The sequence below is a fragment of the Sapajus apella genome, unplaced genomic scaffold (genome assembly GCF_009761245.1).
Source record: "Sapajus apella isolate SASKATOON/1434 unplaced genomic scaffold, GSC_monkey_1.0 scaffold28, whole genome shotgun sequence".
Classification (NCBI taxonomy): domain Eukaryota; kingdom Metazoa; phylum Chordata; class Mammalia; order Primates; family Cebidae; genus Sapajus; species Sapajus apella.
This window is the reverse complement of record NW_022436968.1, coordinates 15,704,178-15,717,452: the sequence shown is the minus strand read 5'-3', so window position 1 is coordinate 15,717,452 and position 13,275 is coordinate 15,704,178. Positions and strand designations below refer to the sequence as shown.

The 13,275-nt window shown below is 36.7% G+C and overlaps 1 protein-coding gene across 4 annotated transcripts in view; it reads right to left on the bottom strand.

Moving 5' to 3' along the window:
* SESTD1 (SEC14 and spectrin domain containing 1) overlaps positions 1 to 13,275 on the bottom strand; it is a 152,914-nt gene that overhangs the window by 123,724 nt on the left and 15,915 nt on the right. The window contains exon 1 of one of the 4 annotated variants that reach the window (XM_032292801.1): positions 7,331 to 7,353. The exons of the other annotated variants lie outside the window; for them this stretch is intronic. The gene's annotated coding sequence lies outside the window, so the exon portion shown is untranslated. Of the gene's footprint in view, positions 1 to 7,330; positions 7,354 to 13,275 lie in introns of those variants that run through there. 4 annotated transcript variants of the gene reach the window in all.

Below are 13,275 nucleotides of genomic sequence, written 5' to 3'. Positions count from 1 at the left end.
ACGCACACGTGTGTGTGTGTGCACGGGCATACGCATGGCCTGGCGTGTGTGCGTGTATGTATGTGTATTCATGCCCTGGTGTGTATGTATCCCCTGGCTCTGTCCACTTGGAGGGCTCTGTTGGTTAATTTCAGTAATTTCAAGTGCTGACTTGACTGGGCCACCAAGGGTCCAGATATTTGGTTAAATATTTTCTTGTTTTCTGTAAGGGTGTTTTGGATAAGATTTACATTTTAACTGGTAAAGTAAATCAGACTGCCCTCCATTAATGTAGATGGGCCTCATCAAATCAGTTGAAAGCATGAGTAGAACAAAAGACCGACTCTCAGTAAGAGACATTCCTTCAGCAGGACTGCCTTCAGACGTCATTTACAACATCAGTTCTTTCTGCCTGATGGCCTTCAAACTAGAATATCCGCTTTCTCTAGGTCTCCAGTCTGCTGGCTGACTCTGCAAATTAGACTCACCAGCCTCTATGAACAGGTAAGGAAATCCCTTTAAATCACTCAATCAGTCAATCAATCTCTCAGTAGCAATGAGTGACCAGATCTTGTATGAATGAATGAATGCATGCATGAATGAACGAACGAATGAATGAATCTCTCTCTCAGTAGCAATGAATGACCAGATATTGATTTCTAAATAATATTCCCATTAAGAAGAATTAGTGCTTCTTGAAAACATGACAGATTTCAAAGCTGGATAAGGAAAGTACAAGAAGACTCTGAAACACTTGTTGCCAGAATATAAGAAAATGCTCAGGCCAGATGCAGTGGCTCACACCTGTAAACCCAGCACTTTGGGAGGCCAAGGTGGGTAGATCACCTGAGGTCATGAGTTTGAAACCAGCCTGGCCAACATGGTGAAACTCTGCCTCTACTAAAAACACAAAAATTAGTTGGGCGTGGTGGCAGGGGCCTGTAATCCCAGCTACTGGGGAGGCTGAGACAGGAGAATGGCTTGAACTCGGGAAGTAAAGGTTTCAGTGAGCTGAGATGGTGCCATTGCACTCCAGCCTGGGAGACGGAGTGAGACTCCATCTCAAAAAAAAGAAAAAAGAAAATGCTCAAAGATTATGGGCACATGTCAAAAGGACAGACCATTTTTCAGGTAAGAATTATTATTGTATGTTAAAACTAAGTGGCAAGAATTTTAGGAAAAACAAGATATTTACATTGTCTCAAAGTGTCTCTTCACAAGATACAAATTGGTTACAAAGAAAAAAAGTAATTTTACAGTGAGGACATCTGGCAGATACCACCTTAACCAAGTGATAAGAGTGTACACCACCAGTAAAGGAACAAAACAATAGTATGGGTCTCCTGATATGAGATTCTGAGGACAAGTACTTTAGTATTCCAGCCAGAAATACATAACCTAAATCTAATCATGAGAAAATAGCAGACAAACTCAAATGGCAAAACATTTCTAAAAAATAACTGATTGGTATTCTTTAAAAATGTCTTACGCGCTGGGCACAGTGTGCCTGTAATCCCCGCACTTTGGAAGACTGACGTGGGATGATCACTTGAGACCAGGAGTTCAAGGGCAGCCTGGGCAACACAGTGATATCTCATCTCTTAAAAAAAAAAAAAAAAAAAAAAATGTCATATTATGGAACACAAAGTTAGACTGAGGAAGTGGTTTATATCAAGGAGCCTAAAGAGGAATGACAACCAAAAGTAACACATATAATCCTGAACTGGAACCTTACTGGGGAAACAGTTTCTTTTCTACTTAAAAGGAGATTAGGAAATATTGCAAAAGTTAAATAGTCTATAGAGTACTATATCAATGTTAACTTCCTGATATTGATTATACTATGGATATATTTTTTAAATAAATCCTTGTTTAGGGGGACATACTTAGGAATAAAGGGACATAAGTATTTAGGGGCTATGGGACATAATGTTTACAAATTACTCTCAAATGGTTCAGAAACAAATACCACTTCATGAAAATATGAAACCAAATATGGTAAAAAGTTAACATTAGGAGAATGTGGAGTGAAACCTATATGGTAATTCTTCGAATTATCTTTGCAACTTTTCTGTAAGTCTGAAATTATTTCAAAATAAAACAAATTTAGGTAAAATTACAGTTGTATGTGATAAGCTTTTCTACATTATTCCTCAACATATGTCCAAACCCATATACATATTATAAAAACCAACGGCAAAAACCTAAGAAAACCCTTAAGTTATTCTCTTCCTGTACCCTCTACATACAAATGGCACGTAACCTGCTGACTCCACCCTCTTCTCAACAGCACTACTGCCTCAGTTATCGTACTATCTCAGAAACATTTCTTGACTTCAGACTCACCCACTTTTGCCCACTTGCAAAATTAATTCTCTCACTCCATTTGAAAATCCTGAATGGCCCTCCACAGCAAATTCTTTTACAGGACTTAAGTCTTTTCAAGATCATCCTCCTGCCTCTCTCTCCACTTCATGGTTTTCTCATTAGCAAGTAACCAAGTGCAGCTCTCTAACTTGCAATACTGTTTCAAGGTTTGAGCCCTGGCCTATGCTGTCATCTTTGCTGAAATATCACTACTACAATCCTTTGTCCATGAAATTCCTACTCATGCTTTAACCCTATCGTAGATTCACCTTCTCTGTGAAACCTTCCCTGACACAACACTCAAGTTGAGGATGAGTACCCATTCTCTCCCTCCTCAGTGCTACCATTTACCTTCTATTCTATTGCAATTATCATTCATCATCATCTATCCCCCCTTCTAACAAGAGCTCACTGACAGAAGGGACCATGTCATTTTTACTTGTTGAATTACTGAAAATACAACAGGTCCTCAAATAGTGCTTGTTACAATGAGTAATAGTATGTAGCCAGGTGTTGTGGCTCACACCTGTAATCCCAACACATTGGGAAGCTGCAGCAGGAGGACTGCTTGAGCCCAGGAGTTCAAGACCAGCCTGGGTAACATAGTGAGACCCCAACTCTTTTAAAAAAAAAAATGTTGGGCAGGGTAGTACATGTCTATAGTCCCAGCTACTTGGGAGGCTGAGGTGAGAGGACCACTTGAGACCAGGAATTTGAGGTTACAGTGAGCTACAACCATGCCACTGCACTCCAGCCTGGGCAACACAGAGAGACCTTGCATTTTTAAAAATTATATGTACATATACGCACACACACTACCTGAGCATATAATAAAGGGCAGATGTTAAAGAACGCCTCAATCTGTACGTTGACAAGTAAAACCTAAGAAAATGAAAAAATAATTTTCAGTCTGATAAATAAATACAAATGGGATATGACTGGTGCTCTTTCTTACTTACAATTTAATATGTTAGAACAAGTCCTAGACTTAATAATTTTACACTCATCTTTGAAAAATAATCTGATATCATTTTTTTCATTTTTATTTGCTATAGTTTGATGATTCAGAACACTTTGTGGTTCACGGGCTTTAAAATCATGAGTTGGGACCAAAATAAATGCACGTAAATAGAATAATATAAAACCAAAGTAGTTTTAATTGGTAATATTTAAGTACAAGAATCATCTTTTTGGTCAAAGTATTTTAAAAGCCGTAATTCCTGATTTAAAATCAAGTCTATAAAAAATCTAACTAGGTCTTAATCTTACTTTCTTGATCTAAAACCAACCCGATTATATAATCTTCTATCAGAAAAAAAGTTTAAAAGAAAACATTGCAAATGTTACACTTGCCCTCGCTTTTATTACAGGAACAAATGAAATTATTTTCTAATTCTAAAACAGATATCCTTAAATCACTAATGACATGATAATCCATATGACAGCTTCTGCGAAAAAAAAACTACCATGACACACAAATACGCACAATCATACCTACCGAAATTAGCACTGTTTTTGCTGTCTTTTTGTGTTTTAATACCTCATTCTCCTGGCTTTTCTGACAACCTTCTGATGTTCATTTTGTCTTAGACTTTTTGGGGGCTTAGCATGATTTGATCCTTGTATACCTGGCCCTTTCCACATTTCCAACATAGCCTACATTTCCAAGCATAAAATTTAGCATCTATTAAAAACATATGCTTCACAAGGTCAGGCACTGAGCCAGTTTTATTTACCACTGTGTGTGTATCCCTTTCCTACAGTCCAAGCATAGTGTCAGTGAATATAAGACAAATGACTAAGTTTGGAGATATTTTTTAAGGGCTAATTTTCATAAGGACTTATTTTCTTTTGAAATAAGGAAAGTGATTATTTTCCATGGTCCCTTCTGTCAGTGAGCTCATTTTCCAAACTTGTAATTTGACACATATGCCAAATATAGAAGCAAAAAGGGTAACTTCAAAATCTGCCTTCAATGCTTGAGTGCAGAGACTTGCCCCACCCCTGCTCATCAGAGACAAGAGTCCATGGGAGTTGGTATCTTTATCTCCCACCAGAATGACAGAGATGCAATCATGGAATACAAATTTTGAAGTGAAACTATAAGTATTAGTTATAAGATGACCTTTGAGCAACGCAGGGGTTATGGGCATCTACCCTCCACATAGTAAAAAATTCACATAACTTTTGACTCCCCAAAAACTCAACTAAGAGCCTACTGCTGACCAGAGCCTTACCAATAACATAAAGCTGATTAACACATATTTTGCATATATGTAACACATACAATGTTCTCATAAAAAAGTTGGAGAAAAGAAAATGTTACTAAGAAAATCATAAAAAAAGAGAATATATATTTACTATTCATTAAGTGGAAGTGGATCATCATAAATGTCATCATACTTGTTGTCTTTATACAGAGTCAGTTGAGAAAGTGGTGGAAGAGAAGGGGTTGCCCTTGCTTTCTCAGGGGTGACAGAGGTAGAAGAAAATCCACATAAAGTGAACCCATGTAGTTCAAACCTGTTGTTCAAGGATCAACCATATAATCATCCCAATAAATCCACAGAAAACTGTTGGCACAATAAAAATTAACACCTTCTCATGACCTTAGAAATCCTGTTATGTTCAATCAAATTTCTTCAAAAATTTTTAGTAAGAATATAAATTAAATAAAAGTTACTCACAGCATATACTACATTTAGAAAAACAAAATTTGACAAATACTCTGATAATTATCAAATAACTTTCTTAGTACCATACCTAGAGATTAACCTAATATGAAGCATCAGCCCCTATAAAGTAGTCCCCTCAGTCATGCCAGTTTCTATAAAAAACTAGAAACTTATGTTTAATAAATTACTATGTTTAGGGAAAAAAGTCAGTGTCATTTTATAATTCTTTCTGTACTTTGGAGTCATATATAATGAACCAAATTGAGTATATGGCCCTAAAACAAATAATGAACTAGAGCACCTAATTTCTTCTTCCTCAGAGGAAAGCCTTTGTTGTCACAAAGTTAATTGAATTCTTATCCTTGAGTCTATTTTTTCTCTATGTTCTTTATTAACTGACCTCTTTTCTCCTTCTTTTCTTCCTCTGCCTTTCCCTTGTTTCCTTATTCCTAACTGCTTTTATTATTAGAAACTAAGTCTGTCAGTCGCTTAAATACATAAACTACTAAGGTGTCAAATGTTTACACCAGTTTTATCATAAGACATTCAAGAGTGTCTCATTTACTAATCATAACTAATGTTGATTTCTATGCTGTAGCAGTAAATTCGTTTGTTATCTATATTTGTACCAACTTCATATCTTAGTATTTGACAAAAAAACACTCAAAGTCAGATTAAAACTATTGATTCAACAAAAAATTCTACAGCGCCAATGGACTATATAGGATGTTACACCCTCTGCACTGTTCCTGCAACCACCTTTTTAAAAAATCAATAGAGAATTTTTTTTAATCTTTGAGAGAATCCTGGATTTTATTATTTCATATTGCCTACAGAAATTTAATTATTGTCACAAAATGTTTTCTTCCCTTTGCGAACCAGCTCATAGTTCATATAATGACTCACCTGAATGAGTCATCTGCAGGAAGTACAAGAGAGTTTTTTTAAATCTGCTAAGTTAAAAACTTTCAAGTATAAAGTTAAAAGCTGCACAGCTGGAAGCATTCTGGGAAAACACTTTACAAGTGACTGGAACCACTGGTGTTCAATTATATTTTAACCCAGCTACATATTAGAATCATTTGGGGATCTTTTAAAAAATTATCAGTGTGAGAGCCTCACTTCAAACCAACTGAATGACAATCTCTTGGTTTAGACCTAGGCAGAGGAATCACTTCAGAGCTCCCCAGCTAAACATCGTATGCAGCTAGGATTCAAAAACATTGGCCAAGTCTTTATAATTATTAAGATAGACTAAAATAATAAGACATCATTTAGCCCTACTAACTCTTTATTCTTGCTTTTTTTTTAGATGGGAGTCTCACTTTGTAGCCCAGGCTGGAGTGAAGTGGCACAATCTTGGCTCACTGCAACCTCCACCTCCGGGTTCCCAGTTCAAGCAATTCTCCTACCTCAGCCACCCAAGTAGCTGGGATTACAGGCACGAGCCACCATGCCCAGCTAATTTTTGTATTTTCTTAGTAGAGATGGGATTTCACCATGTTGGCCAGTCTGGTCTTGAACTCCTCGTGATCCGCCTGCCTTGGCCTTCCAAAGTGCTGAGATTATAGGTGTGAGCCACCACGCCCGGTGTAACACTTTATTCTTAAAGAAATGTCATTTAACTAAATGTAAACCTTAAATTATCTAGTATTCCAATGTTTAAGTCCAATACTCAATAAAGAGTAGACACTCCATAATCAGTGGTTGGTGATACTGATATACTAACAACCAAATTTACAATCATTACCTTACTTTAGAAGAACAATCAAACTATTCTAGTGCAGAACATATCATTGTGACATTTTTCAATAGTTCCAGTTTCACATCCTCTGAAACAATTGATGATGTAGTCAAATACTTAATAGCTTGCAAATTACAATGTGATGGGATACATAGCTTTGAGATGAAGGACTGAGGCATTTCAAACAGAAGAACAAATTGATCAAGGTCACGGTATATAGACAGTAGAAGTGCAGAATCCTATAGAACAGAATTCTATAGAACATCAAATGCAGTATAATGAAAACACATAGTGGTAGTTGGAAGAGGAGAGAAAAGCTAAGATTGTGTATAGATTAAAAAGCTATCTGAATAACAGACTAAGAAACTCAGATGATGGTCTACAGGAAACAGAAAGTCACTGGAGGTTTTCTGAAAAGGAGTGACTCGGTGTTCTACTTCCTGGAAGACGGAGTAAATATAATTTTTCCTACTCTTCTCACTAAGCACAACTAAAAGTGCTACACATTATATATAAAACAAGCATAAGAAGTCTGTGAATGGTAGAGAAAGGAACACAGGCTGACCAGGGGCCTCAGGACCCAAGAACAACTCAGTGGTAAGCTTCTCTTGAGGTTTGTTTGTTTGTTTCTTTGCCTCATTACTCAGACTTGCACCTGTAGAGCTGGCAACCTGGAAATATCAATAGGGGAAGACAAAAGTAAAGCCCCAACAAAAGCCTTCAGTCGAAAGACCAGGAAAGAGCATTCCAGCAAGAAAGAAAACTTTTAGACAAAAATAGTGCTACACTACCCAAACACTACACAAAACACAGGGCTCACCCTCAACCATATGCCAGTTGGGTAAGAGGAAGGCCTAGACTTCCATCCTCAAGAGTCTGTAAGGAGGCATGTAACACCTACTAGGAGTGTGAAGTCAGAGAAAGCCAAGTAGGGATGCAACACGTTCATCTAGTAATGATCTCCCACCTCAAACATCCCCAATCCCTGTGGTGTGAGTGGAGCCCACATGTCACTGTTAGAATGATCTGACAATGATTTTAAAACAGCCATGATAAAAATGCTTCAACAAGGAATTATGAACATGCTTAAAACAAATTAAAAACCAGAAAACTCACTAAGAAAACAGTCAATCTTGGCAAACAAACAGAAAATACAGAGAGAACCAAATGGAAATTTTAGAACCAAAAATTACAATAATCAAATAAAAGTTCAGTTGTTGGGATCGAAGGCAGAATGAGGGCACAAAAGAAGGAATCAATAAAATAGAAGATAGTAGAAATTGCATGATAATTAATTAACAAGAAGAACACAGAAGGACGACAAATGAACAGATCCTCAAGGACCAGTAACACTATGAGAAAACTCAAACATTTGTTCCATTAAAGTCCCAAAAGCAAAGGAAAAAGGGAGGGGAGGACTGAAAAAGTACTTGAAGAAATAAGGGCTAAAAACTTCCCCAATTTGGCAAAGAACCCAAAGCTACAGAAGGTGAGTAAACCTGAAAGAGGAGGGACACACACACATACAGAAATCTGTGCCAGGTTACATCCTAATTAGACTTTTTAAAACTAAGGACAAAGAATATTCAGAAAATAAATGAAATTTTATCTACAAGAGAGAAAAAATGATTTTTTTAAAAAAAAAGAAGGAAATCAAGTCCTTTGCAGCAAAATAGATGTAGCTAGAGGAATCAACCTAAGTGAATTGACACAAAAACAGAAAACCAAACACCACATGTTCTCACTTATAAGTGGGAGCTAAACTATGGGTACATATGGACATAAAGATAGTAGAAAGAGATACTGGGGCTACTAGAGGGTAGAGGGTGGGTGGGGACTAAAGGCTGAAAAACTACCTATTGGGTACTTTACTCACTACCTGGGTAACAGGATCATTCATACCCCAAACTTCAGGATCATGTAATACACTCATGTAACAAACCTACATATGTACCCCATGAATCTAAAATAAAAGTTGAAATTATTAAAAAAAAAAAAAAAATTAGGTGAGGTGGTGTACACTTGTACCCTAGCTAGTTAGGAGGCTCCAGCAGGATGCTCACTAAGCCCAGGACCTTGGGGCTATGGTGAGCTATGATCTTGCCATGACACTCCATCCTGGGTGACAATGTGAGACCCCAGCTCTAAAAAAAGGGTAATGAATGAAGTTTTTAAGAAAACAAAACCAACCGGGTGTGGTGACTCACATTTGTAATCCCAGCACTTTTTGAGGCCAAGGTGGGTGGATTGCTTGAGGTCAGGAGTTTAAGACCAGCCTGGCCAACATGGTGAAACCCCGTCTCTACTAAAAATACAAAGAATTAGCGAGATGTGGTGGTGCATGCCTGTAGTCCTAGCTACTCGGAAGGCTGAGGCAGGAGAATCACTTGAACTCAGGAGGCAGAGGTTGCAGTAAGCCGAGATTGCACCACTGCACTATAGCCTGGGAGACAGAGTAAGATTCTATTTCAATAAATAAATAAATAAATAATAATAACAACAACAGCAAAAATGGAGGCCAGAAGGGAGTGGCACAGTATTTTTCAAGTGATGAAAGAACACTATCAACCCAGAATCCTCTACTCAGTAAAACTATCTTTTAGGCTAAAGGGAGAAATTAAGACATTCTCAAATGAAGAAAAACTAAGCAAAATTTTTATCGACATACATACCGTAAAAGAATGGCTAAAAGAACTTCTCTAAATAGAAAGATAATGGTAAAAGAGGAAACCACTGAAAACTGGGAACAAATGAACAAAAAAAGCTGGTATGCAAAAAATATGGGAAAATACAATAGGCTTCCCTTGTCTTAAGTTGTCTAAATGATATAACAGCTGAAGCAAAGATATAGCTGTCTGATATGATTATAAATGTGTGTACAGGAAATACTGTAAGACAATTATATTATAAATGGGGTAAAGAGCCATAAAGGAGGTAAGGTTTTTATACTTAACTCAAACTGGTTGACAACTCAAATGATGACAACAGTAGACTGTAATAACTTATGTATACACAATTAACACCTAAAGCAACCAATAAAAAAGATACACAAAGAGATACACTCAAAAACAAAACACATAAATCAAAACAGAATTCTAAAATATGCTTGCTAGGTGCGGTGGCTCATACCTGCAATCCAGCATTTTGGGAGGTTAAGGCAGGAGGGCTGCTTGAGCCCAGGAGTTGGAGACCAGCCTGGGCAACATGGCATGTTGGCAGCATGGCAAGACCCTGTCTCCACAAAATATTTCTAAAAATTAGCCAGATGGGTTGGGCCCAGCGGCTCACGCCTATAATTCCAGCACTTCGGGACCCTAAGGCAAGCAGATCACAAATTCAGGAGTTTGAGACCAGCCTGGCCAATATGGTGAAACCCTGTCTCTACTAAAAATAAAAAAATTAGCTGGATGTGGTGGAGCACACCTGTAGTCCTAGCTACTCGGGAGGCTGAGACAGAAGAATCCCTTGAACCCGGTAGTCAGAGGCTGCAGTGAGCCAAGATCGCACCACTACACTACAGCCTGGATGACACAAAGAGATTCCGTCTCAAAAAAAATTTAGCCAGATGCAGTGGCACACACCACCTATGGTCCTAGCTACCTAGAGGCTGAAGTGAGAGGATCACTCAAGCCCAGCAGCTCCAGTGAGCCGTGATGGCACCAGTGCACTCCAATCGGAGCAACAGAGTGAGTCCCTGTCTCAAAAAAATAAAATATGCTCAAATAACCCATAAAAAAGGAGGAAAAAGAAAACAGACAAAAGAGAAACAGACAAAAATAGAAAATAAAATGGCAGACTTAAGCCCTAATATAACAACTACAGTAAATATAATAGTCTAAATACACTTATTAAAAAACAAGTTAACAGCGTAGATTAAAAAACATGACCCAACTAGTTGCTCCCTATAAGAAACTCACTGCAAATATACTCAAAAGGCAAGCTGAAACTAAAAGGATGGAAAAAATAAATCATATAAACATTAATCAAAGAAAAACGAAAATGGTCATACCAGAGACAGAGACGTACATTTTATAATGATAAAAGGGCCAATTCATCAAGAAGACATAGCAATCCTAAATGTGTATGCACCAAATAACAAAGTTGAAAAATATGTGAAGCAAAAACTAAAGAATTGAAAAGAGATCTCTCACTCTCTTTCTCTCTCAACAAGTGATAGAGTAACTACACAGAAAATCAACAAGGATATAGAACTCAACATTATATCAACCAATTGGATCTAATCAACATTTATAAAACGGTCTACCACAAAACAGCAGAATATTTCTTTCCAAATGCTTATGGATCATAGACTAAGATGGCTCATACCAACACAGACCTTAGCAATGAAGCAAACCTCAACAAATTTAAAATAACAAAATCATGCAGAATCTCTTCTCTGACCAAAACAGACTCAAACTAGAAATCAGTAACAGAGAAAGAAAAATCTTCAACCCCTTAGTAACCAAGCAACATTTCTAAAAAATCCCATGAGAAGGTGGCAGACTGAAAGCAGGTTAATGGTAAAACTCATCAGAAAGATCTATTCAGCAGTCTGCTGAAATCCAACTTTGAGGAGAATATGAAATAGGACTTAGTCTCCCATTATATATATTTTTTATTTTTTTCTCTGCTTTGTCCATGTTGAGGATTGTCTCCCACTATCAGATTCTACTTGGGCATATATTCGTTTATTATCTACCTAGGTAATATCTGTAACTACAATAGTGGTCAAGGCTGGGCACATATTTTTTAATTATTTATTTTACTTATTTTTGTAATTTACAAATAATAATTGTACATATTCACAGGGTACATAGTAATGTTTTGATATATATTGCATGCTGATCAGATCAGGGTAATTATTTTTTAAAAATTTAATTCCAACTTTGTTTACATTATATAAGACCATTTCATCTAATAAAAGCCTATGTTTAGATGCTGCATGGGGCATATTAAAAATAAATAAATACATGAAGCATAAATTCTTACAACATTTACAAAAGTCTAGAAAACTCAGCTTTAGAAGATGGAAGCTACCCAAAGATTTTGTTTGTTTGTTTTTAAGAGTCAGGGTCTTTCTTGCTCTGTTACCCAGGCAGGAGTGCAGTGTCACCTCCTTAGGTAACTGCAGCCAGAACTCCTGGGCTCACACAATCCTCCCACATCAGCTCCTAAGTAGCTAGGACTATAGGCAGGTACCATCACACCTAGCTAATTTTTTTTTTTTTTTTTCGTAGAGACAAGATCTCGTGATGTTGCCCAGGTAGGTCTTGAACTTCTGGGCTCAAGGGATCCTCCTGCCTTGGCCTCCCAAAGTGCTGGGTTTACAGGCATGAACCACCATGCCTGGTTCAAAGATGTTACTTCTGAGAGTGTTATTCAGGATGGTAAATACTTAGCAATGACTTAAATGTACAGTAGATATAGGAATAAACAGAGAAATTTACACTACCTAAGAGTCGAATAGGAAGTCTCAAGGGAAATCAAAAAATTTACTGAACTGAATGAAAAATGAAACTACAATATATTCAAATATATGGAACACAGCTAAAGCAAAGATGAAAGGAAATTTATAGCACTAAAGGCATACATTAGAAAAGAGGACAAAATGTCAAACCAATAATTTAAGCTCCCATCTCAAGAGCAAAATAAACCCAAAGCAAGCAGAAGGAAAAACAAAAAAAGAGTAAAGAAAAGAAAAAAAGAGATGACACAGATTACCAATATCTGGAATGCAACAGAGATACCATGGCAGACTCTGCAGACAGTAAAAGAAGAGAGTACTACAAACACCTTTACACACTTTTAGACTAAATGGGCCACTTCGTCAAACTGTCACAATCCATCTAATATAAAATAATTTGAATAGTTCTTTAGTTATCAAGGAAAATAAATTCATAATTTATGAAACTCAAAAATAAAAGAAGCCCACATGGAGAAGTCTACCAAATACTTTAAAAGGAATTAACACCAATTCTATACAATCTCTTCCAGGAACAGAAGAGGAGGGAATGCTTTCAATTTCATTTTATTAAGTTAGTATTACCTTGATGCCAAAACTAGGCAAAGACATGAATATAAACATAAGAATCCTAAACTAAATACTAGCAAATAATATTCAACAATATACAGCAAGATTATACAAAGTAATCAAGTTGGGTTTATTCTAGGGATGGCAAGTTGACTGAATATTAGATAATCAATCAATGTAATCTACCATATTTATAAGCTAAAAGAGATAACAACCACAAAATCATGAACTCTTGCAAAAAATGCAATAAGCAAAATTCAGTACTTATTCATAACTAAAAAACTCTTAGAAAAATATGAATAAAGGGAAACTTCATCAACTTGATGAAGACTTTGCATTAAAAACTTAAAGCTAACATTATACTCAATTGTGAAAGACTGAATACTTTCTCCTAAGATAAGAATACGGCATCCAGGCACAGTGGCTCACACTTGTAATCTCAGCACTTTGGGAGTCTAAAGTGAGAAAACTGCTTGAGC